We start from the raw sequence: 13,202 nt of genomic DNA, 5'->3' as shown, positions 1-13,202 counted from the left end.
TAGCTGTGAAGACTACATGATAACACAATATTATTAAAAACATATATTACTGGGGCACCTGGGTGGCTCAGTCGGTTAGGCATTTGCCCTCAGCTCAGGTTGTGATTCCAGGATTCTGGGATTGAGCCCCGCATCAAGCTCCCTGCTCAGCAGGGAGCCTGCTTCTCCCTCTGCCCCCCTCCCCACCACTCATGCTCTCTCTCTCTCAAATAAAATATTTAAAAACAAACATATATTATCACTAATTGTTAAAATTTTGAGTTCTCATGTGCAAAAAAAAAAAAAAATGCAAAAGGAGTTAAACAGTAGCTGTGTTGGCACATGTGTGGGGGTCAGTTAAAGAACAAGATCCAAGCACCTAACAGATCTCCAATCTTCCCTGAATCAGGACACAAGCTGGGACTTAGAGCACGTTACAATAGGCTTCTGTTCTTCCAAGAAAAACTCTATTAACTGTAAGTCAGCAAGATATTTAAGTGCCTGTTATAGCACTACATTGGGTAAGACAGAAATCCTGCCTTTAAAGGCATTCAAAACATTTCAATAATTTACTGAATGCCTACTCTGTGCCAAACATTATGCTAAATAGCTTTACATACGTCACATATAACAACATATATTTTAACAGGTTATAAACACTACAGGGGAACACAGTTTTAGTAGTCTGATTGTTACAAAATTACACTATAAACTACAAATGCCACAGATTTTCAAAAGAGTAATGATATCAGAGTGGCCTAGAAGAATGTGAGAATCTCTAGTTAAATGGAATATCAGCAGAAAGAGTACAAGTAGTGTCAACCTGCAAAGTGGAAGAAACGAAAAAAACTGGGTAAATCCAAGTCATACAGCCTGTGAAAGCTAAGCAGAGGAGTTTGCAATTAACCTGGGTGGGAAACTCATGAAGAAAAGCTCTGTTTTAGACTACCAATCTTGTACCTGTATTCCAAGGTGGACTGTCAAAGGTAACCAGAGAAATTAAACGAACTCAGCTAAGAAACTACTTTAATAATGAAGGATCTGCACTAGGGTAGAAGCATGGAAAAAGAGTAGAAACAGTTGATGGGTTTGGGAGTGGAGAATGGGTTTAAGATGGTAAATTATGAGGAAGTTTTTTAGTTTTGAAAATTAGAGGACTGGTTTGTACCACAGATGGAGAAGCTAGACGAAACCTTAAGGTCAGGCTGTATGTTCTTAAAGCCCTCTTGTAAGAAAACACACAATAGCCTTTTCACAATCAGTACACAATAATTTGGTCCTAAGTCTATCGAGGATGAAATCATGTGCCAGCCTGTATCAGAAATACCACATACAAGCATACATTTGCAGCAAAAAAATAAGTCACTATATTACCAAGGCAACAACATACACCGTAAAATGAATGACAACCTAAGAATCTTTATTTTGAAAAATTACTAAGTGAGATGCCAGCAACAAAACTAACCATGACTTTGTCACATCTGATGAGGCAGCGGTATCTCATTTAGATTCTCATACAATCTCCATAAGCCGTATTTTAAAAGAACAAGACAAGATTACCAAGACCCTAAATCAAAAAAGTCTACCAATTTTGATGTAGAATTTATTGTTAATGGGGTGAACTTCGACAGAAGCATTCAACCACATGCTTTAAGGCATAGTTTGACAAAGAATAATGAGAGAGGCTGTAACATTTGCACCAAAGTCCGTGTCCATGCAGGACACCCGGAATGAAGACGGACGTTTCAGTTTGGTTGCACAGCAGATACGTGTAGTTTTATCCACTCTAAGAGAGCAAGAGAAACAAAAACAACAAAGACAGAGTTGCAAATACTCTGAAAAATAACCAATATGTGTTGGCAACAAATGTGCCTTTTCAAGAGCACTTTGAAACCAAAAGCAACACCATCAAAGCACAAACTTCTCCTCTGACCATCAACTGTTTCTGTGGTTAACAGACACATACACCAGATTTTGTGAAACTAAGCTACTAAAATGGTACCAGTACTTGTTGCGGATTCAAAGTGGTTACAGTTGTCCCCTCTAGAATGCTCTTGCCTGGATAGCTCATTCAGTCATTCCCATGGGTCTTTGCTTGAATGTCATTTTGAAGAACTCCTCTATCTTTTTAAAGATTTTATTTATTTATTTGATAGAGAACACAAGCAGCGGGGAGGGGGAGAGGGAGAAGCAGGCTCGTGGCTCATGCCTCATGTGGGGCTTGATCCCAGAACCCTGGGATCATGACCTGAGGCAAAATCAGATGCTTAAGCCACTGAGCCGCCCAGGCGCCCCTCATCTTATTTTAAATCGCACCCTAAGTTCTACCAAACTCTGAAGCACTCCACTATACCCTACCACCAGCCGTCCCCGATCACCCTCCCCTTCGTTCTTCTCCACACAAACCTCCAACTCACACACCATGATGTAAATCATGACGGCACAGCTTTGTTTGGGCCTATTTCATTCACTGCTTTATCCCCAACCCCTGGAACGGTGACTGATACACAGCAGGCACTCGAGTTGTTGAATTCGTAAATTAATAAGATAGTATGGATGAGCAACGCAGGTCAAAAAACTTGTTCTCTGTACTCAAAATATCGCCTTTAACTGTCCTCTAGGCTCCTAAACTCTCTTCTGTTACTATCTGGATAAAGAACCAAAAACAAACAAAAATTAACTGCTACCCTTCTGAAGAGAAAACTCATATTCCTAAGGCAGGAACTAGCTGAAGTAGTTAACACCAAGTGTTCGAAGCCACCCAGGATTATTTTCAGGGAATACTCTGTCCTCTGTTCTGGGAATGCCCAATTCTACCAACTTTCAAACTAGCAAAAACAAAACAAAACAAAAAGCAAAACAAAAACCTAAAAAAGCAGCATTCCTAAGAATTACTGTGTATCTCACTGTGACTGCAACTGTACCACAGTGAAATAGTTAACATACATCTTACATTCACTCAGTAGTTTTAGATAATGAAAATATGTCTAGTCTAACTTTGGAACAATTCACTTAGATTCAAATTAATTAAAAGTGTACAATGAACTTAAGGAATCACAAAATTGCCAAAAAATTTATCTCAGAATTTAGGTCTTCACAAAAATCTTTACCATTGATTAGTTCTACTTTAAAAGCTGCTTCGATGTAATTTCTTCTTTTAGATAGATTTTTACTTGGTGTTTTTTAAATTTTTGTAAAGAATCATCTCATTTTCATATTAAAAATAGAAACTGAGCGGTGCCTGGGTGGCTCAGTCATTAAGCATCTGCCTTCGGCTCAGGTCATGATCCCAAGGTCCTGGGATCGAGCCCCGCATCGGGCTCCCTGCTCAGCGGGAAGCCTGCTTCTCCCTCTCCCACTCCCCCTGCTTGTGTTCCCTCTCGCTGTGTCTCTCGCTGTCAAATAAATAAAATCTTAAAAAAAAAAAAAAAGACTGAAAGCAAGAGAGACAGATTTATATTTTATAAGGTCAAAAATGATACCAATTTCTACAAATGAAAGCAGCAGAGGTAAAGACTCTGGTTTCAGCAGAAAACAAACTTTTGTACCTTTAACACGTCACATCCAGGACATGAATTAATCTTGCTCCTGAAGATGTACTAAATTACTAAAAAACGGTAATTTTTTTTAAAGAAGTAAGACAGCCCAACCTAAGTATCTAACCCTGACCTGGATATATAAAGTTATATCTAGTCGTATCTTTCCCCTCTCTCCGGTCTCTGGAATAATTAGCAACACAGTTATAAGTGAAATGATTTTTCCTGACTCTGATTTAACTAGAACCAAGGACAAGTTTTTAGGAGAATATACCTTCACTGCCATGTAATATAACAGGTGCAACCAGGAAAAAAAAAACATTCATCTAAAAGACAGGATCTGAGATAGGGTTCTTTCTTGGGGGCAGGGATGGGCAGTATGTGTGACAAGGAAGAGAAAGCAAAAGAAATGTCAAATGGTAAAATACAAAGACTTTATAGATTACAAGCTCCTAAGAAAATTTAACTTCTCATGAATGTGAAAATTATTTTTTAAAAACGTCAGAGAAATTCTTTGAATCACAAATAAAACAGTTATAAATTCTATGACTTTCAGGGGGTGCCTGGGTGACTCAGTTGGTTAGGCATCTGCCTTCGCCTCAGGTCATGATCTCAGGGTCCTGGGATCAAGCCCCACATCGGGCTCCCTGCCCAGCAGACAGTCTGCTTCTCCCTCTCTCTCTGGCCCTCCCCCTGGCTCATGCTCTCAGTCTCAGTCTCTCTCTCTCTCAAATAAAATCTTTTTTTAAAATAATTTAAAAAAATAAAAGTTATGAATTCTATAACTTTCAGAACATTAAAATGTTGGCTTTGAAATTACTGCAAGCTTTTCAGAATACAGGAACACAGTTTAATACTCTAACTAGGATCACTGATCCAAGAACAGAAGAAACAAGATTGTAACACCCGTTTCAGAGGATTCCCTTGCAGTCACTGGACAATCACTTCTCCAGTTCCTAATACTGGTCTGCTTCTCCCTTCCAATACCTTGCCCCAATTTTAAGTTGAGATGGGAGCCACTTGCCCAGAGACCCCAAAGGTGTGTTTCATATATAACATACTCGGTTCAATCCCAAGAAGTTGCAAATTAGCAATTTCTATGCAACACCTCTTGAGTGGGGCTTAATACACCAAGAACAGAACATCCATGGCCTCTGCTGAAGTCTCCACCATTCATTCACCTGCCTCAAGAACTTGAGAAAATTGTTCCCATTTTTCTATCCATAGCAAGCATTGTTTGGACACACCAACAGTCCTTGAATCTAATGGAGATGAATAAACCACCAGACACCACACCTCCCAGTAATTTTCTCAAAACTTTAAAGGAGAAAGAAAAAAAAAAGAAGGGGGCCCCCATCAAACAAGTTTAAGAAACACTGAATTAAACAGACTCCTAATTTTTCTGAACCTTTAATAAACTTTACATGTAGATTAGGAATTTCCAAGATGGGGATATACAAACTACAGTTTCCAACTTGATGCCAACCCCCTGGAAACATTCCTCGGGTACTCTGAAAAACACAGGCATTGCTCTTAAAATTAAAATTATCCCCTAACCCCATTTCTATTGGTTTATGAGCTCTCAGAATGATCTAACAACCTTTGGCCCTGTGGTGACCAGAGTAAATAAATAACATAACCTAAAATAATTCAAACATTTCCACAGCTTATATTTTGTACTATTTATTCTGTCTGAACACTTTCTGAAACAAATGAGGGCATGAGATATTGATTTAAACCCTCGTACTCTAGGGTGCCTAGGTGGCTCAGTCGGTTAAGTGTCTGCCTTCGGTTCAGGTCATGATCCCGGGGTCCTGGGATCAAGCCCCACGTCAGGCTCCCTGCTCAGCGGGGAGCCTGCTTCTCCCTCTGCCTGCTGCTCCCCCTGCTTGTGCTCTCTCTGTCAAATAAATAAATAAATAAAATCTTTAAAAAAAAATAAACAATAAACAAACCCTAGCCCTCTAATATTCATAGGAACAATTCATTTTTTTTCCTAGTTATCTGATAAATGAAAATTTACATTCTAAAATCTAATAGTTTGAGGCACCTGGGCTGCTCCAGTAGTTGAGCGCTGGACTCTTGATTTTGGTTCAGGTCATGATCTCAGGGTGGTGAGACTGAGCCCTGCGTCAGGCTCCATGCTCAGTATGGATTCTACTTGAGATTCCCTCTTTCCCCCTCTGCCCCTCCCCCCGGGGTCACTCTCTCTCTCTCTCCCTGAAAATAAATAAAATATTTTTTTAAATAAATAAAATCTACTAGTTTATTTAAAACCTGTTAATCTTAAACTCCACAATAAAAATATGGTTTTCTGGGAATTAATAAGTGATATATAGATGGTTTAATTCCACTTCAAAAGATTCTAAAGTCGAGCTCCTCTCAAGTAGCATTCGGCTAGTGAAATAAATACTAGTTGCTATAGTGAGGTTATATAATGAAAATCCCACAAATACCAACAATTACTTGCTAAGAAACTTTATTGAATTACTTCCCAATCCTCTTCATCTACTTTTTGTTTTTTAAGATCTTATTTATTTATTAGAAAGTGAGAGAAAGAGAGAGAACACGAGTGAGGACAGGAGCAGAGGGAGAGGCAGGCTCCCTGGAACTATGACCTGGGATCATGACATGGGCCGAAGGCAGACCTTAACCAACTAAGCCACCCAGGTGCCCCAGCTCTTCATCTGCTTTTAAACAGATTTCAGAGCAAACCAAAATTACAAATACTCTTAAACTGCCTATCAACAAAACAAATGAATTGTAGCTGAAGCCTCATTTATGCTTTCTTCTATAAGCGATGATCATCTTATCATACTCCTTAACACGAATTAACACAGCCTTTTTGTATTCTGCCTCCAACTCTCCCCCTGGTTTCATTTTCTCTTCATCTGGTCTGTTCTCTTTTCTTCTGTTCCCACAAGGAGCAGCAAACAGTGATAATCTTTTTAACTGAAAAGAATGGCTGTGCCTTAAGATATCCAACACTAGATGGCTTCACACTGCCATCTGGAACAGAACGGACACAGGTATGCCTGAGACACTGCTTCCCCAGCTCTCCTGGGGTCTGCAACATATCTAGCCAGCCAAGAGGGGCCTCACCCATTCACTTCAGTGTGGCATATGAATCCTTTTCTATGTCTGCCTTGATTTGAAAAGGATTAGGAAACACTACTCTAAAGCATATACTGCACAAGGATAGTACTGGTGGATTTCTCCTACACCAAACAGTTTAAGAAAAAGTTACTGGAAAAAAATTCAATCTGGTCCTTTAAAAAAAAGATGGTAGCTAAAGAAGACTAGACTTTAGTTATTAATATTTTCCCTTGAGATTAGAAATATGGTTTATTTTAGGAAAGAAAACAGAAAAGATTTGTTACATATCACCAGCCAAATGCCAGCTTCGTCATTCACCTGTTTTCATAACCAACAATTATAGGAATTATCCTGATCATATGCTCTTCATAACAATGTTTTCAATAAAATGTCATTTGAGTTCAAATGTGTAACTGAGATTCTAAACTAGAACTTATGATTAGCTAGTACTAAGCAGGCAATGGTACTTTAACAACTTTACACTCCTGATAGTGAGCACAGACATGAGGCGATTCTACACAACAGGCAAGACACTATAACTCGCTTCTTTAAAAGCCAAACCGGTTTCACCCCCTTTCAGATTAGGATCCTCGCAATAAGTTGTGGTACACTGCCTAAAAGAAACCAGTTCATACTTAAGCAGGAAGAAAAATAAAAATAAAGCACCCAACGCTGTTTCTGAAATCTCTTAAGACATCACTCTAGCAGTCCTAAAGAGGATGCTTCAAACTTTATAATGTGCATAAAAATCACGTGGGTGTCTTGTTAAAATGCAGATTCTGATTCGGTGGGACTGGGTTGGAACTCCAAAGTGATCTTATGCTGCTGGTCCACAGTCCACACACTGTATTTGACTTTACACCCTTGTTTATGTAACACTGGTTAAGATAGTGGACAAAAACTTAGAGCAGGCAACAATCTCCACTTCATTTAATAATTGTTATGGTTTCATGAGATTAATCTGGGGGAGGGGTGGTTATCAAAATTTTGATTTGGGGGAGAAAATCCAGCTTCTCCAACATGAGGGCCTGAGAGAGGCTGTAATAATAACAAGAACACACACCTACAGAGCACTTGGTATGTGCCCCAGTGGTCTTAAGTACTTCACATAGATTAACTGATTCGATTCTTGAAACAACACTGTGAGGTAGGGACTATTGCTGGCCCTGTTTTACAGAAGGTAAACCTGAGTCACAAAGACATCACTCAGACTGCACGTTGACAGTAAATGGCAGGATTTGAATCCAGGCAGTCTGGTTCCAGAGTCTACATCTTTAATTATGATACTAGCAGTATAGCTCCCAAGACAGCAGAATTAAAATGGCAAATCAAAATGGCTTACTTTTGTTGGAGAAAATGAAGCACGAGTTAAAGAACTGAGTGAGCAAGACGGCATAATAGCTAAGTATTTGAGAAATATTTCTCTACAGTATTTTTTGTAATGTTTTATTTTATTTGTCTGAGAGAGAAAGCACGCGTCCACACGAGTGAGAGAAGGGGTAGAGGGAGAGAGAATCTGAAGCACACTGGGCACTGACCGCAGAGCCCCACGTGGGGCTCAGTCTCACCACCCTGAGATCATGACCTGAGCCGAAATCAAGAGTCAGACACTTAACCAACTGAGCCACGCAGGCGCCCCTACAAAATTTTTTTAAAGGAGGAAAACACCTGGTTTCACGGGGTGCCTGCCGGGCTCAATCGGTAGAGCGTGCAACTCTTGATCTTGGGGTTTTGAGTTCGAGCCCCACACTGGGTGTAGAGATCACTTAAAAATAAAATCCTAAAAAAATTTAAAAATTAAAAAAAACACCAAACCACCTGGTTTAACTTCATGCAATAAGCATTCTGAGACCAATGTCTCAGGGGCAACTAGTAGAGTTTTAACATCCAGGAATTATAACAGCAGCAGCAGACATAAACGAAATAACAAGTAATAAAAACTGCTTTAGCAAAAATATTTTGGACTGAAAGGATGAGTAACTAAAAGTAGAAACTGGTAAGGGACAAAGCATAACATGACCAGGAATTTGATAACTGTTGAGCAGAGTGGGAAAAGTGGCAAAAATAAGCTGCTACAACAAACAAAAGAAAGACAGGAAAGAAGCAAACATTAAAGCCTAAATAATTTTCAGGAGAATAAGAACTGGTCATCAGAAAAAACGTTCTAAGCGATGGCGAACAGTCCAGACAGTACAGCTGTGGAAGACACTGGACTAAACAGATGGGTAAGATCAAGCAAGAGTTGATTAGGAATCATCACTTCAATGAGCCTGAATACGGATATGGCTGACCAAGCACAAGTCTCAGGGAACACAGTAAACAAGCCTATGGAATATGCAGAAAGAGAAAATGTTAACCCTCAGACATCATTAAATTTATTCATTTGACAAACATTTCTTGAGACTGACCATATATCTGGCACTATTCTAGGTGCTAAGGATACAGGGGTGACCATGCCAGGTCAAAGTCCTACCCTCATATCACTTACATTCTGGTGGGGGACAATAATAGATTTGAAACAGAACACTGAAAAAGGTATTATCATAAAAGCCTAGAATGAAGCCTTTTAATATAGGAGGATACAGGGAACTATTATGGGACATAAGTCAACAAAATAGTAATCCCTCCTTCCCCTGCAGAGGAAGCCCTTACAGACTGAAGTGCTTCTCATTGTGTTTCTTACCCTCTCAAAAAGACCCTAAAAACACTTAAGAAATGGGGCGCCCTGGAGGCTCAGTCGTTAAGCATCTGCCTTCGGCTCAGGGCATGATCCCGGCGTTCTGGGATCAAGCCCCCCATCAGGCTCCTCTGCTGGGAGCCTGCTTCTTCCTCTCCCACTCCCCCTGCTTGTGTTCCCTCTCTCACTGGCTGTGTCTCTCTCTGTCAAATAAATAAAAATAAAATCTTAAAAAAAAAAAACTAAAGAAATGCATCTAAAATGTATCTACAAATAAAAGGACAATCTTTTACTCCCAAGAATGCCTATAAATACTACTCCCAGACAGGCACAATAAACTGTACTTCAAAGTTTTCCAAATGTGACAGCTCTTGAATCAAAACACTGTATTAGTGTAACCATCTTAAAAATAATTAGAAATGCTTTTCTAATAGACCATAAAGTTCTAAGCAGAAGAAGTATCTGAATGAAGGAAAACCAACCTTGAAATTACAGAAAACGTCAAGATTTGGTCTTGCTGGACTTTAAGAATTTCACAGATGTTTGATTTAAGACCCCTGACCTCCGCTGCTGTAACACGGGCCTTAGATTCCCGAAAAACTAAGTTTAATTGAACACAGGTTTTCGTTAGCACGAGAAAACATTTTAAGAGGATGTGATACCTTCCGGGTCTTGAAGAAATTACTGGAAAACAGCTCATTTTTAATACTCAGTTACCTATCAATCTCTTATCTCCTTGCCTCAGTTTAAAAACTGTACATTTAAACCATTCTGCTATATTTTAGAAAGAAAGATGCAAACTGATGTACGTATATTTAAACTTCTCAAATGCAGAAGTCTTAAGAAATATGGGAGCAGAGAGTGTTTTTAAAATGAAATACCACATGACAGATTTTTTCAGAAGATCCAAGCTCAATGCCTATCCAACCATCTACAACACCTACACACCACAGAAAGTTCATTTAAACCTACCCCTTCTTTTAAGTCTATTAACAAAACATGTTCTCTCTACACACAAGAGAAACAATAGGAAAGTACTTGTTCCAACGTGAACTACCCTTATTACAATGCCATTACACAATGGGATCTCATTTGCTTTACAACGCTAACATTTTTCTGGGCTATATCCCTGTAATCAATGAAGGATATACATCTGGGGATGTATCTAATATTCTGGGGAACGAATATTGGGATCCCAAAAGTCTGAAAATGTTATTTAAGTGTTTTTGGTTAAAAATCCAAAATTCGTTTTTAATTACAAAATTAAATTGTCTAGCAAGCCAAGGTAAGGCGTAAAATGAACTAATTCTCTTTCCACCACACCCTTGCCACAAAAAACGCACGTGAGCCAACTTAGGTCCGTACTGGGCATCGGTTAGTTATATGGGAGAAGTTAAACAGTCTGGAAAAATCATTTTGGACCGAAGAAATACTCCCACAAATCACTTCATTCGACTGCAAAGGGATCTTCGAAGTTATTGCCTACACAAGTGGCTGTAGGTGTTGTCTTACGCTATACTCCCCGGCACAAGCTAATCTTGAGATTTTAAACCTTCCTGGCTTTTAGATGCCTTTGAGACAGCCAAAAGATTTCAAAGGATCGTCTATGAACACGATGCGTTGGGAAGCAGGCAGGATGTGCCACTGAGGGCCCAACTGAGGCTGCAAAACGCTGTCTTCATTCGGTGAGTCCCTGACTTGTAGGAGTTAAAACTCTCACCCCTTATATTGCAATGACGTAATCCTCCACACTGCATTTCTCTTGGACTTAAAGGGGAGGAAAAAACAAATGAACAAAGAAAATTTCACCCTTATAAGAGGAATTAAGCAAGCGGCAAAACGACAGTTTCGAGAGGTGGTTAGGTAACTCCCTGAAAGGGAAGCTTCAGCTGAATAAGCAGGAGAATTGGAGAAGCAAACGGAAATAGTGCTAGGAACTCAACCTAAGGCCGGAATAAAGGAGCCTGAAGAAACTGGACCCGGCCCGCCGGACCGGGCGCCGGGCGCCGGGCCGCGGGGCTGCGGAGGGAAGCGCGTCGCAGGCACAGCCCAGGGGTAGGCGAGCCGCCCCCTCCCCGGCCGCCACTTCCCCGCCGCGCTAGCGATTCCGCTCCCCTCCCCCCGCCCGCCGCAAAATGTCCGCGGCGGCGCCTGGAGAAGCAGGAAGTCCAAGCCCGGGCGCAGGGGGCAGACCCGGCCCGGGAGCCCGAGCCACCCGCGAGCAGCTCCGCGGCCCCGGCCCGCCGCCCGCCCTCCGAGCCCGTGGGGCCGGGCCGGGGCGGGGGGGGGGCGCCCAGGCGGTCGGGATGGGTGTGACCCCTTCCTTCCGCCGCTGCCCGGTGACAGCCCGGCCCCGCCCGCGCCCTCAGGCCGGCACCCCGCGCCCCCGGGCCGCGCACCTCTCGGCGGCCGAGCACCCCCGCCTGCCCCACCACCACCCTCTCCCCTCCGCTCCCCGACAGAACCCGGACCCGCGCTCGCCCGGACGGCGCCGCGCGAGCCGGCACCCCTCCCCGCGCCCCGCGCTCCCAGGGTTCCCGGGATCCCAGAGGCGGGGTGTCCCCGCGGACGGGGAGAGGCCGGGGGCCGCGCGGCGGGGACGGGACGGTGGGGGAGCCGCTCCCGCGGGGAGCCTCGGGCCCCGCACTCACCTCAGCTTCTCCGCCGGGGCGTTGGCAGCACTGCGCGGGGTCTCCTCGGCTGCCGGACAGGGGCACGCGCCTGACGTCAGCACGCAGGCAACGCAGGGTTGGGTGCCCGCGGAAGTGGGCGGGGCCCGGAGGCTAGTCCAGGCAAAGCGGTTAGAGGCGGGGCCTGAGTTCATCCCCCGCCCCGGCTCTGGCTGGTTACCGCGCACGCGCCGACCAGCAAGGGTTGCTAGTTCGCTCCTAAGCTCTGGCTGTGTTTCTCCGACGGTTGTGTTTGTAATGATACTACAAACAGTCATTTGCAAAGCGCTGCCACTGACAATGCTTTTGTTCCTTCCAACCTTCTGAGGCAAAGTATTATCATCCCTATTCTGCAAAAAAAAGACGGAGGCTAAAAAAAAAAAAAAATAGACGGAGGCTTTGACTTGCCTAAGGGAAACGACTTGCCTGAGACCACCCCCCTCCCAGCGCCACGCATCTCATCTGCCTACACTGCAGTGTCCCTCGCTCCAGTCACTTCAGCAGTCTTTTGGTTCCGGGACTTCCTCCCTGCTACAAGGCCTCGCACTCTCCGTTTCCCCTGGCTTTCTCTTCAGCAGCCTTCGGTTGGCTCTCAGCCCTCAAATGTCACTGCCTTCCTGATCACCCTATCCTCACAGCACCTGTTTATCATCTGTCTTCCCTGCTAGTGTGCAGGCTCCGGGAGAATAGGAACTCTCGATCTTAGTCTCAGATGTTTCCCAGTGTTAGAGGAAAAACGCTTATCTTAATAATACTTCATTTATTGGTGACTACCACAGCTATTTGGCCAAGAAAGACACCTATTTCCAATACCTCTGATGTAATAGTCGTAGTTTCTTCTGGGCTTTTCAATTGCACAAGAAGAATAACTATATTTTTGAGTGTGTACTATAGGCACGTTGCTAACAGCTTTGCATGTAATAGTAGCTAATGTAATGCTCACCACTACTCTATCAGTTAAGAACCATTACCATCTATTGATGAATGAACTGAGGCTCGGAAGTGTTAAGGCACTTGCCCAAGGGTGCCAAACCAGGCAGTGGCAGAGTTGGGACTTGGACCCAAGGGGCTGGCTCTAATTGATCATACTACCCAGAAGGTGATTATAAAGAAATCAGAAGATAAGCTTCCGCTGTGGTCCTATCCCTACAGATACAAAATATTAACATTTTGGTGTACAGCTTCCCAGATATATAGAGATGGAGAGAGGTGTATACACATTTATTGCACAAAAACTGTACTCTG

At 42.6% G+C, this 13,202-nt stretch overlaps 1 protein-coding gene across 1 annotated transcript in view; it reads right to left on the bottom strand.

The window, feature by feature from the left end:
• Positions 1–12,023, bottom strand: part of CDC42 (cell division cycle 42) — a 45,964-nt gene extending 33,941 nt beyond the window's left edge. The window contains exon 1 of the mRNA XM_040645923.1: positions 11,940–12,023. The gene's annotated coding sequence lies outside the window, so the exon portion shown is untranslated. The remainder of the gene's footprint in view (positions 1–11,939) is intronic.
• Between the last annotated feature and the right edge of the window lie 1,179 nt (positions 12,024–13,202).

The sequence above is a fragment of the Ursus maritimus genome, unplaced genomic scaffold, assembly GCF_017311325.1.
Source record: "Ursus maritimus isolate PB19 unplaced genomic scaffold, ASM1731132v1 scaffold_32, whole genome shotgun sequence".
Taxonomy (NCBI): domain Eukaryota; kingdom Metazoa; phylum Chordata; class Mammalia; order Carnivora; family Ursidae; genus Ursus; species Ursus maritimus.
The sequence above is the reverse complement of the archived record's forward strand: the minus strand, read 5'-3'. Positions and strand labels throughout refer to the sequence as shown.